Source organism: Bos taurus, chromosome 16 (genome assembly GCF_002263795.3).
Source record: "Bos taurus isolate L1 Dominette 01449 registration number 42190680 breed Hereford chromosome 16, ARS-UCD2.0, whole genome shotgun sequence".
NCBI lineage: Eukaryota > Metazoa > Chordata > Mammalia > Artiodactyla > Bovidae > Bos > Bos taurus.
In genome coordinates, this window is record NC_037343.1 from 36,450,268 (window position 1) to 36,469,463 (window position 19,196).

At 38.0% G+C, this 19,196-nt stretch overlaps 1 long non-coding RNA gene across 1 annotated transcript; it reads left to right on the forward strand.

The window, feature by feature from the left end:
• The first annotated feature begins 432 nt into the window (after positions 1 to 432).
• LOC104974419 (uncharacterized) lies at positions 433 to 16,696 on the forward strand. Its single transcript, XR_001502060.3, has 4 exons — positions 433 to 608; positions 4,813 to 4,899; positions 10,915 to 12,034; positions 13,039 to 16,696. It is a non-coding gene; the product is annotated as an uncharacterized lncRNA (long non-coding RNA).
• The last annotated feature ends 2,500 nt before the right edge of the window (positions 16,697 to 19,196 follow it).

Genomic DNA, 19,196 nt, shown 5'->3' on the forward strand with positions numbered 1-19,196 from the left:
CAGTTGACTATACTGTCTCTCAACTATAAATGTCTCTGAAGCTAGGAAATTGCTTTAACTCTAGTTAAACATTATATAACACATGCCTACTTAGAATGTGCAAGCCATAAACTGTACGGCAAAGTGTGGGAGAAAGAAGAACTTTGGACTTGGAGCCTCTGTAAATGAGTTTGAGTCGTTTCTATTGGTGTGACCTTGACTAAGCACTGCTTCTCTGGATTGAAATATCATTCAACAAATTGTGCATTATTGGAATCGCCTATATAAAATATTCCCTAGCTCTCTTTACTTCCAGGCCCAGGCAGAATAAGTTCACTCGTTCTTCTACAGTCTTCCTGTACTTTGTACAAATTTGTTTCATGGAGATGTAGTTACATACATCATGTTTATCCCCCTCCCTAAACGATGATTCCTTTAGAACTCGACTTCAATCACCCATGGGCTACCCAGTATCTGACTCATAGTCATACTCAATAAATATTCATCATACTTACCTGTCTGGTCTGCAAAATAGAGCCATAACGAACACTTCATATGGGCTCCTTGGTGGTTCAGAAGAGTACTCAAGCAACTGCTTCAAAAACCATAAAGCTCTGAGCAATTCTAAGGTATGGTCATTATTTGCAGAACAATATTATTTCTCAGAGGAGTGCAATTCATGAAAATCAAGAAACCAAAGGAAATGAAGCAAGAAACAGTCCACGGTGATTAATTCTGGAGTTCAAGTAAGGGGCAATAGGGAAGGTGGAGGGAAGCGGAGGGTAGGAGACTTTAAGTTCTTACCTTATATCAATTGCTAATATTAGAAATGTGGATGATTTTTAATACTGATATGTTTTAGTGTTTTTTTCTAATTAGAAAAATAATTTACATGCAATATCAGTTAGTGTCTTCAATATTTACCTGAGGGGCCAATGAGCAGACTTCAAAAGGTTAACAGAAACTAAAGCTTGCTTTGCTGTTTACTACATTATTATTGACTGGGATTATATTTTTCTCTCTTTCATATTGCACTTTAAGCTTCCTAAGATGTTGTTTATTAATTTACTTTGTACTCACAGCAACTCTAATGTCATTAGGGTAATCATTTAATGAATAGAAAAACTATGACAGGAGAGATTTAATAAATTGCCCAAGATCCCAAACACAGTAGACAAGTCAAGACTAGAATTCAAGACACCCAAATCCAAGCCCTTTGCAGTTAATGAAATCCATGGGACAGCTCCTAAACACAATATTCTGTACCCTCTGTCCTTGGCAGAGACCCAGACTCCCAGAAAAGCTATTACCTACAGACAGATGGCTTCTGATATCTTATTTACTGCTACTCATTGAGTTCCAATCAGTGAATGATTTGGAAACAGCTTACCAGCTTGAATCTGGACCCTGCCACTAAATGAACTATGTGACTGATCAAAATCACTTAAACTTTCTGGAAGTCAGTATCCTTACCAAGTGGAAATGACACCACTCCTCACTCTCAGGGATCTTGTAAGCCCATAATGAGATAATGTATGTGAAATTGCTTTGTAAACTGTAAGGTCCTTGGTAAATGTCTGGTATGTTACTTGCTTACGAGTTTAGGAAGGTCACTTGGCAGAGGCATATATTCCCCTGGCCACCAAAAAGATAAGAAACTCTAACAGGAAAAGGATAAAGTCATTTCCAAGAGGAGGAAAAAAAGTATTCCCACTCAATGAGCCACCTGGGTCTGTAGTAATTAGATCCCAGTGTTCTTAAATATCTATTTCCTTTTCCCTCCTGGGACAGTGTTGTTTTCCCCCTACCTGTCGCCCCAGCTGTGACCATCATTCAATCAGTTCAGCTATCAGAGCAAATAAACTTCACTCTCTGGGTCCTCAGCCTGAAGCCTCATGGTGGGATAACATGTGTTATAAATGCCTCTGTCCTTAATCATTGAAAGGGAAACCTAAAAATATTGAGTTTCCTATTAAGTTCAGTAAAATTCTTTTGGCTGGAGAATATAGACACCTGAAATCCTTCAGCGTGTTGGCTGAAAGTATATATTAGCTGGAACGTTGAATTCTGGTATACATATCAGAATTTGAGAATACCTGGTATATATACATACATATATATATACACATATATACATACATATATACACACACACACACACACACACACACATATATATATATATATATATATATATATATATATACACTTGCCTCCGCCAAGTGACCTTCCTAAACTTGTAAGCAAGTAACATACCAGATATTTACCAAGGACCTTACAGTTTACAAAACAATTTCACATACATTATCTCATTAGGGGCTTACAGGATCCCTGAGAGTGAGATGTGGTGTCATTTCCACTTGGTAAGGATACTGACTTCCAGAAAGTTTAAGTGATTTTGATCAGTCACATAGTTCATTTAGTGGCAGGGTCCAGATTCAAGCTGGTAAGCTGTTTCCAAATCATTCACTGATTGGAACTCAATGAGTAGCAGTAAATATATATATATATATATATATATATATATACATATACATATATATGTGTGTGTGTGTGTGTGTGTGTGTGTGTGTATCAGAATATCTCTAGGCTATGTTGCATTTATACTCTACATCCGGAAGTGAAAGAACAAAGAGAAATGTGTCTTGGAAAGGTACAATTCAGTGGTCAATGCAGCAAATCTGACCAAAGAATCTATCACAAAAAATGACAGACAACACAGAGTAATCAAACTAAATCCAGCTCTGCTGAAGGAATGGCTAAATGGGGGTGTTTAGACTGTTATATGCCTACACAACGAAAGCCATGTCTTGAAAACTGCCCCTTCTCCTCACCTTCAATTAGATTTCCTAATATTGATCTTCTAACTTAGAAAGTATCTCAAATAATTGTTCTAATAACTTGTCCACTGATAGAAAATTCTGTTCCTCCTAATCTGATCCTAATTCTTCCTTTTTATTTTCTTACTTCTCTGTATTATCTGAGACCTCTGGTTCAGTAACGGATAGAAACAACAGTGGGTATCTCAGATGTATTTCTGACTTTAGAGGAACTGATTCGAGGTTTTAAGTGTTGTGTTCACTGTGCATGTTTGTTAGATTCTCCTAATCAAGTTAAGGAACTTTTTCTTTACAGTTTGCTAAGTGTTGTATGTAACCACAAAGAGTGGTTTATTTTTTTTATCAAATGAGTTCTCTGCATCTGTTGAATTTCTTTTTTTCTTTTTTTTTTGAATTTCTTTTTTTACCCTTCATTTTCATTTATTTTTAATATAAATTTATTTACTTTAATTGGAGGCTAATTACTTTACAATATTGTATTGGTTTTGCCATATATTGACATTAATCAGCCACGGGTGTACATGTGTTCCCCATCCTGAACCCCCCACCTCACCTCCCTCCCCATCCCATCTCTTTGGGTCATCTCTGTGCACCAGTCCTGAGCACCCTGTATCATTCATTGAACCTGGACTGGCTTATCTGATTTTTCTTCATGAATCTGTTAATATGGCAAACTACACTGCAGATTTCTTAATGTTACTATATCCCTGAACTTCTGGAATAAACACTTCTTTGATCATGATATATTTTTAAAATAATAATAAATGAGTAGGTTCAGTTTCCTTATGTTTTATGAAATTTGCATTTATGTTTACTGTTAAGAGTTTGCTGTCAATGGTACCTTCTAGGATTGTTATTGTCTTCAAAGTTAGGATAGCTACATGAATCAACTTGGGAAATTTTCTCTTGCTTCCTTTCCTATGGAAAAGTGCTTACGGGATAAAGAGTATAGGTTAAATTCTCTCTTTGATGGGCAATGTGCCCCATACACCTTTATAAATCAAGCTTGTAAATACTAAGAAAAAATATATATATTTTTACAATTGTTATTTGCTTGATCTTATATTTATCAGTTTAATTTTTGTAATAGGAAATGACTATTTGTTTGCCTGGTGAATTATTCTTTTAATTATCAAGAACTAACACTTCTTATAACTATTAATGGTTGTATCTTAAAAGTTACATTTGATATTAATAATACAACATCAGTTTTCTTTTTCCTTGATACATCTTTTATTTAAAACTTCTATCAGTTCTTATTAATTATATGAATAATGTATTCTTATAATTTAATTTGAAATTCCTTGCCTTTTATCAGTAAGTTTAGTCAGTTTATGATTATTAAACATCTGGATTTATTTCTATATTTTTTGGTGCACTTTCTGAGTTCTATGCTGTTTATCAGCTTTTAAATTTCTTCTTTTACTATATACTATCAAAAACTTCCCCCTTAATTAATCTATACTTTTCGATATATATGTCCTTCTTTAACATGGATATGTTAATAAAGTCCAACTTTAAACAGTATCTCTTCTTGACAAAAAAGCACTTTAGAATGCTTTAACTCCAACTCCCCCCACATTTTCATGTTATTCTATGTTAGTCTCACCTTGTTTTTAAACTTCCCCAAATGATCTTTTTTGTTCTTGTTTATAGTTATTTTGATTTAATTGCACACTTACTAATTCTCTACTTTCTATTGTTTTTTGTTTCTCAAACCTTCACTCTGGAATAATTTTCATTTTTGTGAAGTCCACCTCTTAGTAATTTCTTTCAGTGAATATTATTAGTAAGCTCAGTCTTTTGTACGCAAATAATTTTATCATACCTTTCAATGACAACTTAGTTTAATATTTTGAAGATATTATTCCCTTTTACTCTGGTTTCCATTGCTACTAATGTAGACTATGACATTAGTTTTCCTTGTGGATAATATGTCTTTTCTCTTTTGTACCTTATAAAATGTATTTGTTCCTATCTTTTTATTCTGCAGTTTCACTATGAAATTCATCCTCCTTGGGATTGCTTGTGCAATTCTAGTATGAGGACTCATATCTTTCTTCAGTTAAGAAAAATCGAAGTGAGTATCATTTTTAACACTGTCTAATGTCCATTTTTCCTAACATTGTATAGTCAATATTCTCATCTAATGTCCATATCACTTAATCTCTTTATAGTATGCCCATCTCCATCACTTTTCCTGAATTCTGAATTATCTACTCCAATCTACCTTCCTTTAGCTGCTGTAGACTGTTGCTGTTTAACTCATAATTTGAGACTTTAATCTAATTACTAAAGTTTTTCTTTCAAGAAATTATATTCTTTTTGCTTTTTCTTTCTTATGCTATTTTCTTCTTGTCTTCTGACTTATATCTCTTTTTTAATGTTCTAAAATGAATATTTAAGTACATTTATTTTCTAATTCTCTTTTTCCCAACTGATAATTTTCTATTCATGTTGTTGCTGAGTCTCTCTCAGGATTTGCTTGTGTTAATGGTGATTTTATTCCTAAGTTTATTTTTTACTAGAAGTAGTTTTTGGAAGGGGTTCTATTGTACTGATTAACAGAAGTGCACCTACAAAGCATTTTCACATTTGCTTCTGCCAGGGCCTTAGGACTTTTTTTTGGACCAGTTTTTGCTAATTTCTAAATCTGGGGTTCCTGCCAAACAAATGTAGGATAGAATTAGATTCTAGACAAATTCTTTTTATAATATGGAGATTCTGACTTTTATGGTTGACACATTTCCCATCCAGGGCTCCCATCCCATCTAGTTCTTAGTCAGGTCCTCAGATGAGTACGTATAATTTTTCTAATCAGTCCCTCTTCCATAGAATGTATATACTTTCAAAAATATTAGCAGTAGGGACTCCTTTGCAATTGGTCATCTCAAACAGCTCTGGATCTCATAGACTATCCTCAGTGAACATGAGAAACGCAATATCCATCATCTAAAACTTATATCCAGGACCTTGAATCACTGTGGCTTCAGGGTATTACTCCTCCTCTTGACTTTGAGATTCTCTTTATTTCTGCAACCTATGAATTTCCCCCTTCTTTTGAGCTTAGCAGTATATTTAGCTTTTGTTGGCATATTTTATCTAAATATTCTGTTTGGAGAATGAAGAAGTTCTTTCAATTGAATTTCCATTTCAAAGCAGACTTCAGGAAGCACTCTATCTTGGTGTATTGCCTATAGGTTTTAAGTATATGCAAAGAAATATCTGCAGTACTCTTAAAACTGGGCCCCAATTACTCAAATCAATGGTGTAGCCTGAGTTTACAGTGTGAACTTCTGGTTGGCCCAGTGAACTTTGCTTCCAGTCCCTATTGCAAAGCTGACTTGATGTCTTAAAAGCTTTTTCCCTTACGATCATGAGATATCTCAAAGTTTCTGAATTTTCATTTTGAAAGCCCATGGGTTTTTATGTAGACCTTTGATAATGATGTCATCAATATTACTTACTGTGTGATTCTGAAAAATTCATGTAAGTCCTCTGAAGAAAAAAATATCTACTTTGTAGAGTTGTTATGAAATGGATATATTTAGCACATAAGAAGATGTTCCCCTTTCAACTTGTATAAATATTTATAGGGCATATGCTCTGAGAAGGCCTATATTTATGATACTCCAAATTTTTAATATTTTGGACCAGCTGTTGATTTTATGTCACTGGATTTGAGTTGTTAGATTTAACAAATAAAAATACAGGACACTAAAGTAAATTTAAATTAAATTTGAATTTCTGATAAACACTAAATAAATTTTTAGTGTAAGACTGGCCCATGCAATATTTAACGGATGTAGTGTTTATCACACCCTTATACTAAAAGATTACTCATTGTTTAACTGAAATGCAAATTTAATTGAGCATCCTGCATTTTATCTGGCAACCTTATACTGAATCTATGTTTTCTAATTTGAACAATAATGGTCATTTGTGAGAGATCTGTCACACATGTGTTTTAATTTTGCCAGTGTCCTATTTTAAACAAGAAAGCTAAGCTCAGCTATATGTTCATGTAGAATCCTTATTCAAGACAGAAGGGATCTTTAAATCAAACGGTTCATTCCTGAAATTAAATTTCAGACATCATTTTTGTTTCATCTGTCCTTCCTTGGGATTTAATCAGCCATATTTGCAGTGACATCAGTAGAATACGGGATTTTCAGACATTCTATAATTTAGCTGATTTTAAAGAAAGATGACTGAGTCCTCAGCACACGGTTAAGTTAAGAAGTGAGTATTCAGAGAACATTTTCGTGTCTGCGTTTCTGGCTGCTCTATGGCCTCTGATGGTTACAGGTTTTAAGTCCCAGCTATGTGACTCACTGGCTGGAGAGCCCTGGAAAAATAATTTTTTCTTCCAAGGGTCTGTTTCCCATCAGAACACCTATGGGTAATCATCCCCACCCACTTCAGGGACTGGGGTACTGTGAAGCAGGACAGCATTGTACATACAATAGACAGTTCTCCAGGGCCACAACTGCAACATCAAAGATTTCCAAAACACAAAGAAAGCAGAACTGGGACATATGCCAGAAGAGGTGAATTGAATTTGTGCCCTCTCAGAGAACACTGAAGCAGTCCCTCTTGGGCTGGAAAAGGGGCTCCTCTGTCAGACTGTTCATTAAGATCGCCACGCGATAGGCGCCCCTCCCCCACTCCCTACCCCAGGCTCTACCCTCTTCAGTCTTTTTCTCTCTGGTGTCTGTACCTTGTCACTGGAAAGCGCCACTTTAAGCACAAGGCCAGAGGAGTGTTGCTGTGTTCCCACAAACAAGGAAAACAGGCGTTTCCCTATAGATTTTTCCATTTCTAGTGTATACGTCACCAAGATCCCTGTAGAGTTGTTACCGATTACCAGAAACAAATTAAATCGCTAGGAAGTGGGAGTCAGCTGAGAGAAAACCATTTACTACTTGCTCTGTTCCTCTCTATTTTCTTACTCTCAGTAACTTGAACATATCAATACCAAACTTCCTCTTAAAACTGAATACAGCTCCAGTAGAGAAACCATGGTCCTCAGAGAAAAGCAATAGAGCTGGATAAAGGAGGAAAAGAGAGGAGAAAGGAACACACTTCTCTCTGAAATTTCTATTTTAGAGACTAAAATGAATTTGCATAGAGCTACCTCATTTTTATGTAGCAGATTTATTCTTCAAGGTTGGAAATAAAGAAATGCTTAGGAAACTGGCTTGCAGCTCACTGACTGCTGTTAAAATTGGAGCACTGCAGATTCTTCATTTTCACCTTCGTTTACACTGGCTTCTGACACCTTCACATTTCTCTACCTTGGAATTTAAAGTGAATCTCAATAAAATCAAGATTCCTTTAATAGACTACTTATCATTTTCGTCTTTCAATCTCCCAACATTTTTTCCATTCCTAAAGGCAGCTGTCCAAAGTGGGAAAAAGAAACTTGGAACAGATTACTTAGCCATTCTGTGCCTGCCAGTCCCCTATGCATGGGAGAATAACACTGTGTCCCTGTACATTAGGTTCTTCAGTTATATGCTTTCCTGGCATGTCATATTTCCCCTTTCATCACAGCCACCACTCTTGTAATGAGTAGCTTGATACACATATTTCTGGTAAACTGTAAACTCTTTGAGAGAAGGGCCTGTGTTTGTATCTATCTCTGTCATCACAGTATCCCTCACACCTAGCACAATGCCTGACACATAGTACATAGTAATTAAATGTAGCTATTATCAATAGTTGCCTAGGGATGACAAACACAGTTGCCTTGTTATTCACCATATTTGTGTTCTATAAAATCTCTGTAGGCAATGCATTACTAAATACTGAACCATTGCTCTGAGGGTAAATACAGGATTAGGTTCCTGCAAGCCTCTGCTCACAGCATTTTTGTCAACTGATCAATACATAACATTTAAAAAATATTTTAAATATACAATTTAGGTAGAAACCAACACAATATTGTAAAGCAATTATCCTTCAATTAAAAATAAATTTTTTTTGGTATTTAATATATGTTTATTAAACATATAGTATATTTGTTGTTTAATTTCTTTTTTTTATATGTTATGTGTATTTTCTTAATTTTATTTTATTTTTAAACTTTACATAATTGTATTAGTTTTGCCAAATATCAAATACAATTTATTTATTTATTATTGGGATCATAGGGGCTTCCTAGGTGGCGCTAGTGGTAAAGAACCTTCCTGCCAATGCAAGAGACTTAAGAGATACAGATTCAATCCCTGGGTTGGAAAGATCCCTTGGAAGAAGGCATGGCAACCCACTCCAGTATTCTTGCCTGGGGAATCCATATAGACAGAGGAGCCCGGCAGACTACAGTCCACAGGGTCAGAGTTGGATATGACAGAAGCAACTTAGCACACAACCTTGTTTTATATGCATTTTTGTTTAAAGATGTCTCATTTAATACACTTTGTTGATTAACTAACATTGAATTCATGGCCAACAGCATTGTAACTCCTGCCTATACAACCTTACCCAACACAAGTATGTCCTCTGTAATGCACCTTACAATTGTCTAGCACTTAGGCATATTAAATAGCACTTCAACCCTATGCCTAGGGTCATTTTAAACAGTGAAACCTTCAACAAAAGGCACACACACACACAAAATCTGGCACTAAATAGACTGCAAAAATTACAAGTTTAGAGTACGAAAGCTGAAATAAGAAGGTGGAGTGTTGCTTTATTTGCATATGTGTGTCAAAAGACTTAATTTTTTTTTTTTTTTGCTCTAATGTGTCCATGAATGATTGCAAAAGCATCACAGGTGTTGGAATAAATTCTAGCGAGTGAATTTGAAAACACAGAATTCATTAACAATAAAAATCAACTGTACTTGGCAAAACTTCAGCCTGTGCTTCATCATCATGCTAAGCCTAAAGCAGACTTTGTTAAATTAACAAAACATTTCATCATTCATTCATTCATTCAAACTTCAAGCCATTTACTTGAATTCTCTGAGCCTTAGTTTTCTTATCTGAAAAATGGGTATTAATAGAACTTACCTAAAAGAGGTGCTGGAAGATTAATTAAGAAACTCTTAGAGGATGTGATGTATAATATGGTGACTGCTTCCCTGATAGCTCAGTTGGTAAAGAATCTGCCTGCAATGCAGGAGACCCTGGTTCTATTTCTGAGTTGGGAAGATCCCCTGAAGGAGGGAAAGGCTACCCACTCCAGTATTCTAGCCCAAAGAATTCCATGGACTGTAGAGTCTTTGGTGTTGCAAGGAGTCGGACACAACTGAGAGACTTTCAATTTCATAGTTGATAACACTGTATTGTATAATTAAAATTTTGATGGATACATTAAATAACCCAATGAAGGCAATCTTTTATAATGTATCAAATCATCATATTGCACAAATTAAATATCTTACAATTTAATGTGTCAGTTATACCTCAATAAAACTAGAGAAAAATAAAATATAAAATAATGAAAAATAAAGTAACAGCATATTAATCAACACATCAAGAGTGCTCAATAAATATAAACTGAAGTGACCTCTTCTGATATATCTTACAAATTGAAAGGGCATTTCTGGACTACTGTGCTACTTTAAATTCTACCAAGTCTAAGCCTGAAGTCTCACAGAATTTTTATTCTTTCTGATTCTCTTTGCCTCTAAATTTTATGTTTTTCTTAGGCTGGAAACACAGATAAGAAAACTTTTTTTAAATGTATATTTATGTCTGCCTTTGCCTGGAGTCAAAATATCCCAGGCCCCATGATCTGCCATAAACAGAAGCTGCTGAAGTTGCATCTTTTCCTTCTTTCCCTACAACCATCTGAACTGGGCCTAGAAACAGAAGTTTCAGAACTAAAATTGCAGAGCAAATTCCTCCTCCTAAGACAGCTCAAACCTGAGAGATCTAGCATGCTCCTACCTTAGCCGCTTCTTATTTTCCTTGGCTGTGTAAAGACATGAGAGCTGAGCCCAGGGCTAAGAAGTGAATAACATGATGGTTTGATGATAGCAGCATAGGAATCTGTCTCTTGAAGAATCCTAATACATAATCTAGCTTCATTTTCTCCACATGCTAGGTAGATCCTCTCTGAGGCCTTGTATTTATTATACAACCAGGTATTCTTGGCTGGATTCCACTGAGACTGATACTTGGAACTAAATGAGCCACAACTGGGTAAGTCCAGATTTTGCCCCATAATGTTTTCTAGCATAACAAAAAACAAAACACCAAACAGTAGACACAAAGATGGTAAAGGAAACAGGAGAGAGTGTTGTTTTTAATGTCTGAATAGCAAACTGAGTTTTTGTACCAAGTTTGTGTTAGTCATTCAGTTTTGTCTGACTCTTTGTGACCCTATGGACTATAGCCCTCAAGATTTCTCTGTCCATGGAATTCTCCAGGCAAGAATACTAGAGTGAGTGTTCCTTTCTCCAGGGGATCCTCCTGATCCAGGGATCTAACCTGCATCTCCCGCATTACAGGCAAAGTTTTTTTACCATCTGAGCCACCAGGGAAGCCCAAGAGATGATGTGGTAGGAGGAGAGTCTTTTTGGACACCTTGGATGCCCTATTTTCATCTGCTCATGCTTCAGTTGGCCTTTTTAATAAAATAAGGATACATTTTGAATTATTAACTACATTTCCATGTTATTTGAAAAATTAATATGAAGAGTTAAGCTCTTTTGCTAAAATTTAGTATGATTTAAAACTTGACCTCTCTAAGTCTCAATTTCCCTTCAAATAAGGCAAAGTATAGATTATCTCTAATACTGTGTCAGTTCTAATATGTCACAAGATGAAGTTTATGACTCTATGGTTTATTGGATGTCAGAAATTAAAGATTAGATGGGCTGACTGCTGCAAGCCAATCTTCTAGTCCTGTCAGCTCTGTCTCCATAACGTTTCTCAGATCCAACTCCCTCTTTCCACTTATAACATCCATCCTCAGTTCATAAGTCAGTCTTCCCCTCTTTTCAGTTCTAGTCCACACACTTTTACCAGAACTATCTTCCTTATACTCAGCTTTTTAAAAAAAATTTTATTGGGGTTGCTTTAAAATGTTGTGTTAGTTTCTACTATATAGCAAACTGAGATCAAATCCGTCAGTCCTCGTGGAAATCAACCCCGAATATTCATTGGAAGGGCTGTTGCTGAAGCTGAACCTCTAATACTTTGGTCACCTGATGTGAAGAGCCCACTCACTGGAAAAGACCCTGATGCTGGGAAAGATTGAAGGTAAAAGGAGAAGGGGGCAACAGAGGATGAGATGGTTACATAGCGTCACCAACTCAATGGACATGAATTTGAGCAAATTTGGGGAGATAGTGGAGGAAAGAGGAGCCTGGCATGCTGTAGTCCGTGGGGCTGCAAAGAGTCGGACACTACTTAGTGACTGAACAATAGAAACAAAGTGAATCAGCTGTACACTTCTGTATTTCACGTCTTTTTAGGATTTCCCTCCCATTTAGGTCACACAGAGCACTGACTAGTGTTCCCCGCTCTGTACAGTGGGTTCTCACTTGTTATCTGCTTTATACATAGTAGTGTATATATGTCATTCCTAATCTCCCAATTCATCCCTCCTCCCTCTCCTCCCTTGATGTCCATACATTTGTTCTCCATGTCTGTATCCCTATTTCTGCTTTGCAAATAGGTTTGCCTTTGATCATATCATTCCCTTGATCACAGACATTCAGTGACTTCCTACCATCTACAGGATAAATTCCAAACCATTCAGTCCAGCCTTCCACAGGCTGGCCTCTAATTATGCAATTCATCTCCTCCTCTCCACCTAGTAAATTCATCTGAGATTACTCTGTATTTCTCAAATAATGCCCTTCATCCTTCTGCTTTGGACCCCAGTTTAAGTTTTAGCTTTTATATGAAAGGCTTTCTCCTCCCTTGCTAATCTTCTCTAGCACTTATTTATTTATTAAACTCCTGCATTTCCTTCAAGGTCCATTTATATCTTAAATCTTTCAAGAAGCCTTCTCAGATTCACAGAGAAAGAAAGAATCCTTTCTCTCATAAAGCATGTTTGTAACCATAATTTAGCACTCATTACAGAATTGTCTCAAAGTTATTTAGATGTGTTAGTCATTTTAATTGGCTGATGAAATCTTGAAGTCAGAAACCATGTACTTTTCACCCCCTGAATCCCCAGTGGCTCCAGCATTGAGCTTTGCACATGGTGATCAATAGTTGTTTTTAAAAAGTGGATTCAATTGATTTTTCTCCAGGCTGAAAGGAGGCAGTATAAAGCAGAGATTCCCCCAAACCACATGCCTCTTAGCTATTCATCCAACTGATCACCTTTCAACACAGCCAAGGATGCTAGGAAGCCTGGGCCTCTGACTTGGCCCCACCTGACCCCAGCGGCTTTCCTATTCTCAGGACAGGAGCAGAATGGTTGACATGCTTTGGAAACCAAGACCTGCCCTTTGTAAAGCATGAAATCAAATGGTAAGTCCCTTCCTTATTGAAAATTCTTGCTAAACCAGTTCTTTCTGGTTGCACTTAATCCTTTCACTTCAAGAGGAGTAAGCTCAGAGAATCAATGTTGACCATTCACAACCTCCTCCCTCTAGCCTTCACTTGATTGGGACAGAAGTGGCAACCCAGGCCTCTCTGGATAAGCTCAACCTTCTGAGCTCAGGGTCTCTGGAGTACACTCGCCAGTAGGAAGGAAAAAGACTTCCCTTGAAGGCTTCAGGCAGAGCCCCCTGAGGAGGAGCAACCAAATATTCTTGTCTAATCCCTACTACTTTGAACATTTTGAGATATTCGAGATATTTGTGGTGTAGGTCTGTTTTATCCCTCACATGGTAAGACTATGGGGATGTGGAATGAGTTGGGGAAGCAGTAAAGGTACATATAAATAAGATTGGCAGGAGATGCTTCAAGATGGCCAAGTATATCACAAGATATGCCTCTGGTTAATAAGAAATTGTCTCCAAAATACTCTCATTTGAATGTACAAAAGTGAGGAGATTTTCAGATAAAGCAATGAAAACCTCAGGTGTGGCTTGTGGAATTCATTTCCAGCTGGGAGGTTACCTAAGAAGCTGTGTAGAGAAAGTTTTCAGCCCATCATTGCAGGTGTTTTTCTCAAGAATACAAGGCAGCATGAGAAAGGACAGCAATCCTCTCTATAAAGCACATGCAAACCTCAAGTATTCTCAGAATTCCTCAGCCTGTTGCCTGATAGCTTCTTCTTACAGATTCCCACTTTCATCAGTGCTCAAAAATGGACAGAGTACACAAAATATCCCATATGATGACAGTAAATCAACACCAATAGCTCCTTCAAAAAGATCACTTCCTTCAAAAAGATTACCGCCTTCAAAAAAACTGAAACTTTTTTGACAAGGTCCAAATCTTGCTACTGAGAAACATGGCTCAATGTTTCTGTGATCTTTAATAAATAAAATTAAATAAGGGGATGGGTCAAATTGCTTCCTTAAGACACAGCTAGTCATAGATGCAGACAATAACACTAGAATGTGAACATGTAGATTACAAAGTTCTTTAAAGGTCCAGGCAAGTTCTTTAAACTTTCGTATGCCACGGACCCTTTGGTAATCTGGAAACCCTACAGAACCTCTTCTCAGAATAATGGTTTTAAATGAATAAAATAAAACATAATTTGCTACAAAGAAAAGCAATTTAAATACTGTTCTCAAAATAATAAACATTTAAATTTGTAGTATGAATGATTATGAGCTTCCCTGGTAGCTCAGTTGGTCAAAAATCCATCTGCAATGCAGGAGACCCTGGTTCAATTCCTGGGTCAGGAAGATCCACTGGAGAAGGGATAGGCTAACCACTCCAGTATTCTTGACTTTCTCTTGTGGCTTAGCTGGTAAAGAATCCGCCTGCAATGCGGGAGACCTCGGTTCGATCCCTGGGTTGGGAAGATCCCCTGGAGAAGGGAAAGGCTACCCAACCCACTTCAGTAGTCTGGCCTGGAGAATTCCATGGACTGTATAGTCCATGGGGGTCACAAAGAGTCGGACACAACTGAGTGACTTTCACTTGCACGAATGATTATATATATATACTTTATTAACTTACAATAAGAAGACTGGATTGTACAATGTATCTAACAACTAACATAATTTCAAAGTAGTGATGAGTATGCACAAAGTTTGTATAATTCATTAACAACGGTAATGTGAAGGAATGTCTAGTGGCAACTTATGGTTTGTTATTTTTAATTATAATGGAACAAAAATAATGAATCTTAGAAGTTAGTGAAAGTAATGGTATAATTTTTTTTTCCATTCAATTTCATGGAGCCAAGGTTAAGAATCCTAGTCTAAATGTGTGGGAGAGTCATTCGTACACTCCAATGTACTTCAGAAGAGTCTGGAGGCTGGGATATGCTTCAGAAATTTAGACACTAAAATAAAGCTGTGTTTGCAATCCACAGTCTATAAAATGCACATGCAATATTCTTAAGGGGTAAAAAGAATACTCAGGAATCTAAAAAAAATGATATAAATGAAATTACTTACAAAACAGGAACAGAGTCACAAATGTAGAAAACAAAATTATGGTTACCAGTGGGAGAAAGGGAGCGGAGGAATAACCTGGGAGACTGGGACTGACATATACACACAACGCTATATGTAAAAAGGTAACCAATAGGGATCTACTGTGGGCTTCCCAGGTGGCTTAATGGTAAAGAATCCACCTGCCAATAGAGGAGACACAGGAAGGTCAGGAAGATCCCCTGGAGGAGGAAATGGCAACCCAGGCCAGTAGTCTTGCCTGGAAAATTCCATGGACAGAGGAGCATGGTGGGCTACCATGCGGTTACGAAGAGTCATACACGACTGAGAGACTGAGCACCAGGACCTACTGTATAACACAGGGAACTCTACTCAGTACTCTGTAATGGCCTATGTGGGAAAAGAGGGGATATATGTGTATGGATAACTGACTCACTTTGCTATGCAGCAGAAGCTACCACAACATTGTGATGGTGGTTTAGTTGCTAAGTCATGTCTGACTCTTGCAAACCCAGAGACTGTAGCCCACCAGGCTCCTCTGTCCATGGGATTCTCCAGGCAAGAATACTGAAATAGTCTGCCATTTCCTTCTCCAGGGGATCTTCCCAACCTGGGGATCGAACCCAGGTTTCCTGCACTGCAGGCAGATTCTTTACCGACTGAGCTGCCAGGGAAGCCTGGGTATACAATGTTGTAAATCAACTATATTGCAATAAAAATTGAAAACAAAACAAATTTCATGGTAAGAATGGGGCCAAACATGAGACCAATAAAATATAAGTGAATAGATTAAAAAGAGAGCACTCTGATATTGTAAATGCAATTTATACAATTTCTGGAATGTGAGAAAAGGTCAACAGACTGAACAAAAGCTGTTATTTGATGCCAACATTGTCTGTGGTAAGTTAAACATGGAAAGAGTGGCACCTCTTTATGCATGCTCCTTTCCTGTGGTTCAGGCGGTAAAGCATCTGTCTACAATGTGGGAGACCTGGGTTCGATCCCTGGGTCGGGAAGATTCCCCTGGAGAAGGAAATGGCAATCCACTCCAGTACTATTCCCTGGAAAATCCCATGGACAGAAGAGCCTGGTAGGCTACAGTCCACGGGGTCGAAAAGAGTCTGACACTACTGAGCGACTTCATTTTCACTTTCACTTTCCTGAAGAGGGAGGAAATTAGCCCCCATCCTTGTTGTCTGGAGTAATCATTATTAAGATCTTCCCCAAAAAGTTGCAGAGGGGAGGGAAATATCTTAACATATTCCTTATTCTCCTTTCTAACAGGGCTTACCACATTTGATGTAAACATTAATCCTGATCTCTATCCCACCCTGGAAATGTGTGAACACTATAGGAATCCTTAAAATAAAGGATGGAAAATTCACTTTCTCTCATATGGTCTGAATAATATGCTTGAAATTTCAGTTCCTTTGAACAACGGAAAATTGCTTGAATATTTAAACATGCATTTGTTCTTGGGAAACAAAATGTTCAGCTCTAGTGGTTGCCACGGCAACTGCCAAGGCTAAAAATACAAAACCCACCATAAGAAGAAAAAGTATGTACCAAGGGGGAAAGGAGAGAGAAAATGGGAAATCTCCCAAAGGAAGATGGTGGGCAGGAAGCAACCTGTAAAGACAAGGAAGGAGGTTGGTTTTGTGGTAAATCTTTTTGGGGGTGGGGGGCAATGTGCTTGGTAGAAACCCACACCCCCCAACCCCACCATAAAGCATTTTTCATCCTCTCTCCTACCTCCTCACACCTCCCCCTCATAAAAATTGTACAAAAGTAAAAATCCCCCTCTTCTAAAAATCACGCTGACTGTGGGCAGTCCACCACTCTGAGGACCATCCTGGTTAACATTATAGATATAGCTGGGAGGGGGTGGAATTCCTGCTAGCCCATCACCAAAGCTCATCTTCCTCCTGTGGCTTCTTCCTCTGGTTTGGTCTGGTCTTCATTGCTTCTCCTTCTAAATGGAGAATAAATGAGTGGTTCGCCCTCCTGTCCCAGTCAAGAAGGCTTCTTCTCTGTCTCACATATACATCCTAGCCGTTCCTACCTCTAAGCTTTGGCTCATGTTGTCCTTCCACTTGGAAATATGTGCCTCGCCCTTCAGTCTATTTAATTCCTTATCTATATCTGGTTTGTTTTCAATAGCACCTCCTTCCTGCAGCTTCCTGCAGCTACTCTTGCTCTCACTGGGTTCTCCTTTCTCTGAAATGCTGTTTCAAGAAGAGCTGGCACCACACAATTTTGTGTGTGTGTGTTCATTTATCCTGTCTAGATTTCAGGCTCTGGGGAATGGGATCTTGTAGTAAACTTCTATTCCCAATGGCACCCAAAGCACACTTGTTGACAAAATCTGCTCCACTGCTGTGGGAGAGGGAAGGCAAGGCTGCATAATGGGGTAGCATTTGCCTCTGTGGAAATCTGCACTTCAGGGCATTGGGATGTACCTGTCATCATAATCTCAAATGGTACTTGAAGACTGACTCTATGTGACTCTACATGAGAACTTCTAGCCAACAGCAATACCCCTCAAGCCTGCACAATTTCACAGACTACATCCCACTGCTGCTTTTCTCTAAGGTATATCACGAGGTTATGTGGTCAGTCATGTCTGACTCTTTGAGACCCCATGGACTGTAGCCCACCAGGCTCCTCTGTCTATGGGATTTTCCAGGCAAGACTGCTGGAGTGGGGTGCCATTTCCTTCTCCAGGGGATCTTCCTGACCCAGGGATCAAACCCATGTCTCCTGTATCTCCTGCATTGCAGGTGGATTCTTTACTCACTAAGCAAAGGTATAGCATAGTGGAAAGAAAACTGATTTAATAATAAAATTAAGTGCACTGAGGCATTTTAGATCATGAATCTACAATGTAGTAGAAAGACTAAAGGTTTGGAACCAGAAGAGTAAGTTACAAGTCCCAGGCTCACCTTGACTCCCCAACTGACAATAAGACACAGACTCTGAAAAACACCTGGATACCCCCTTCCTCATTTCAACAAAAGGGTTTTTATATTGCTATCCTCTTCCTATGGCTACTGTGAGGATCAAACCAGATGAAAGTGTATGTTAAAGTGCCTTAAAAACCATACAGCCTGTTGTGAACTTCCCTGGTGGTCCAGTGGTTAAGAATCCACCTGCCAAGGCAGGGGACACAAGTTGGATTCCTGGTCCAGGAAGATTCCACGTGCCTCAGAGCAACTAAGCCCGTGCACCACAACTACTGAGCCCATGCCACAGTGTCTGTGTTCTGCTGCAAGAGAAGCCGCTGCTTTGAGAAGCCCATGTACACAACTGGAGAGTAGCCCCCACTTGCCACAACTAGAGGAACACTTGCTCAGCAGCAAAGACCCAGAGAAGCCAAAACTAAATAGATAATTTTTTAAATGTTTAAATAAAATAAAAAGTACAGCCTTTTGTGTAAATCATAGTATCACTATGACTTACTGCCATCCAGCAAGTAAAAGCCAAAATGTATTCTTCCTAATTGCCCAAATTTATTTGAATTCCTATTTTCTTGAAGTTCAGGTTCAATTTACAAATTCTCTTAACTCCTATTAAGTTAACTGGGCTAATATGCATGGTTCAATTCATCACAGGTATCATTCCAGGCAGTCATGGTCATATCTTTGAAATTCAACATTTATCTTTAAAATAACCATATATAATATAATGATGTTTTAGATTTGTATAGCATCTCTCTGAGCTTCCCTGGTAGCTCAGCTGGTAAAGAATCCGCCTGCAATACAGGAGACCTAGTTCGATTCCTGGGTCAGAAAGATCCCCTGGAGAAGGGATAGGCTATCCTCTCCATATTCTTGGGCTTCCCTGGTGGCTCAGACAGTAAAGAATCCACCTGCAACGCAGGAGAC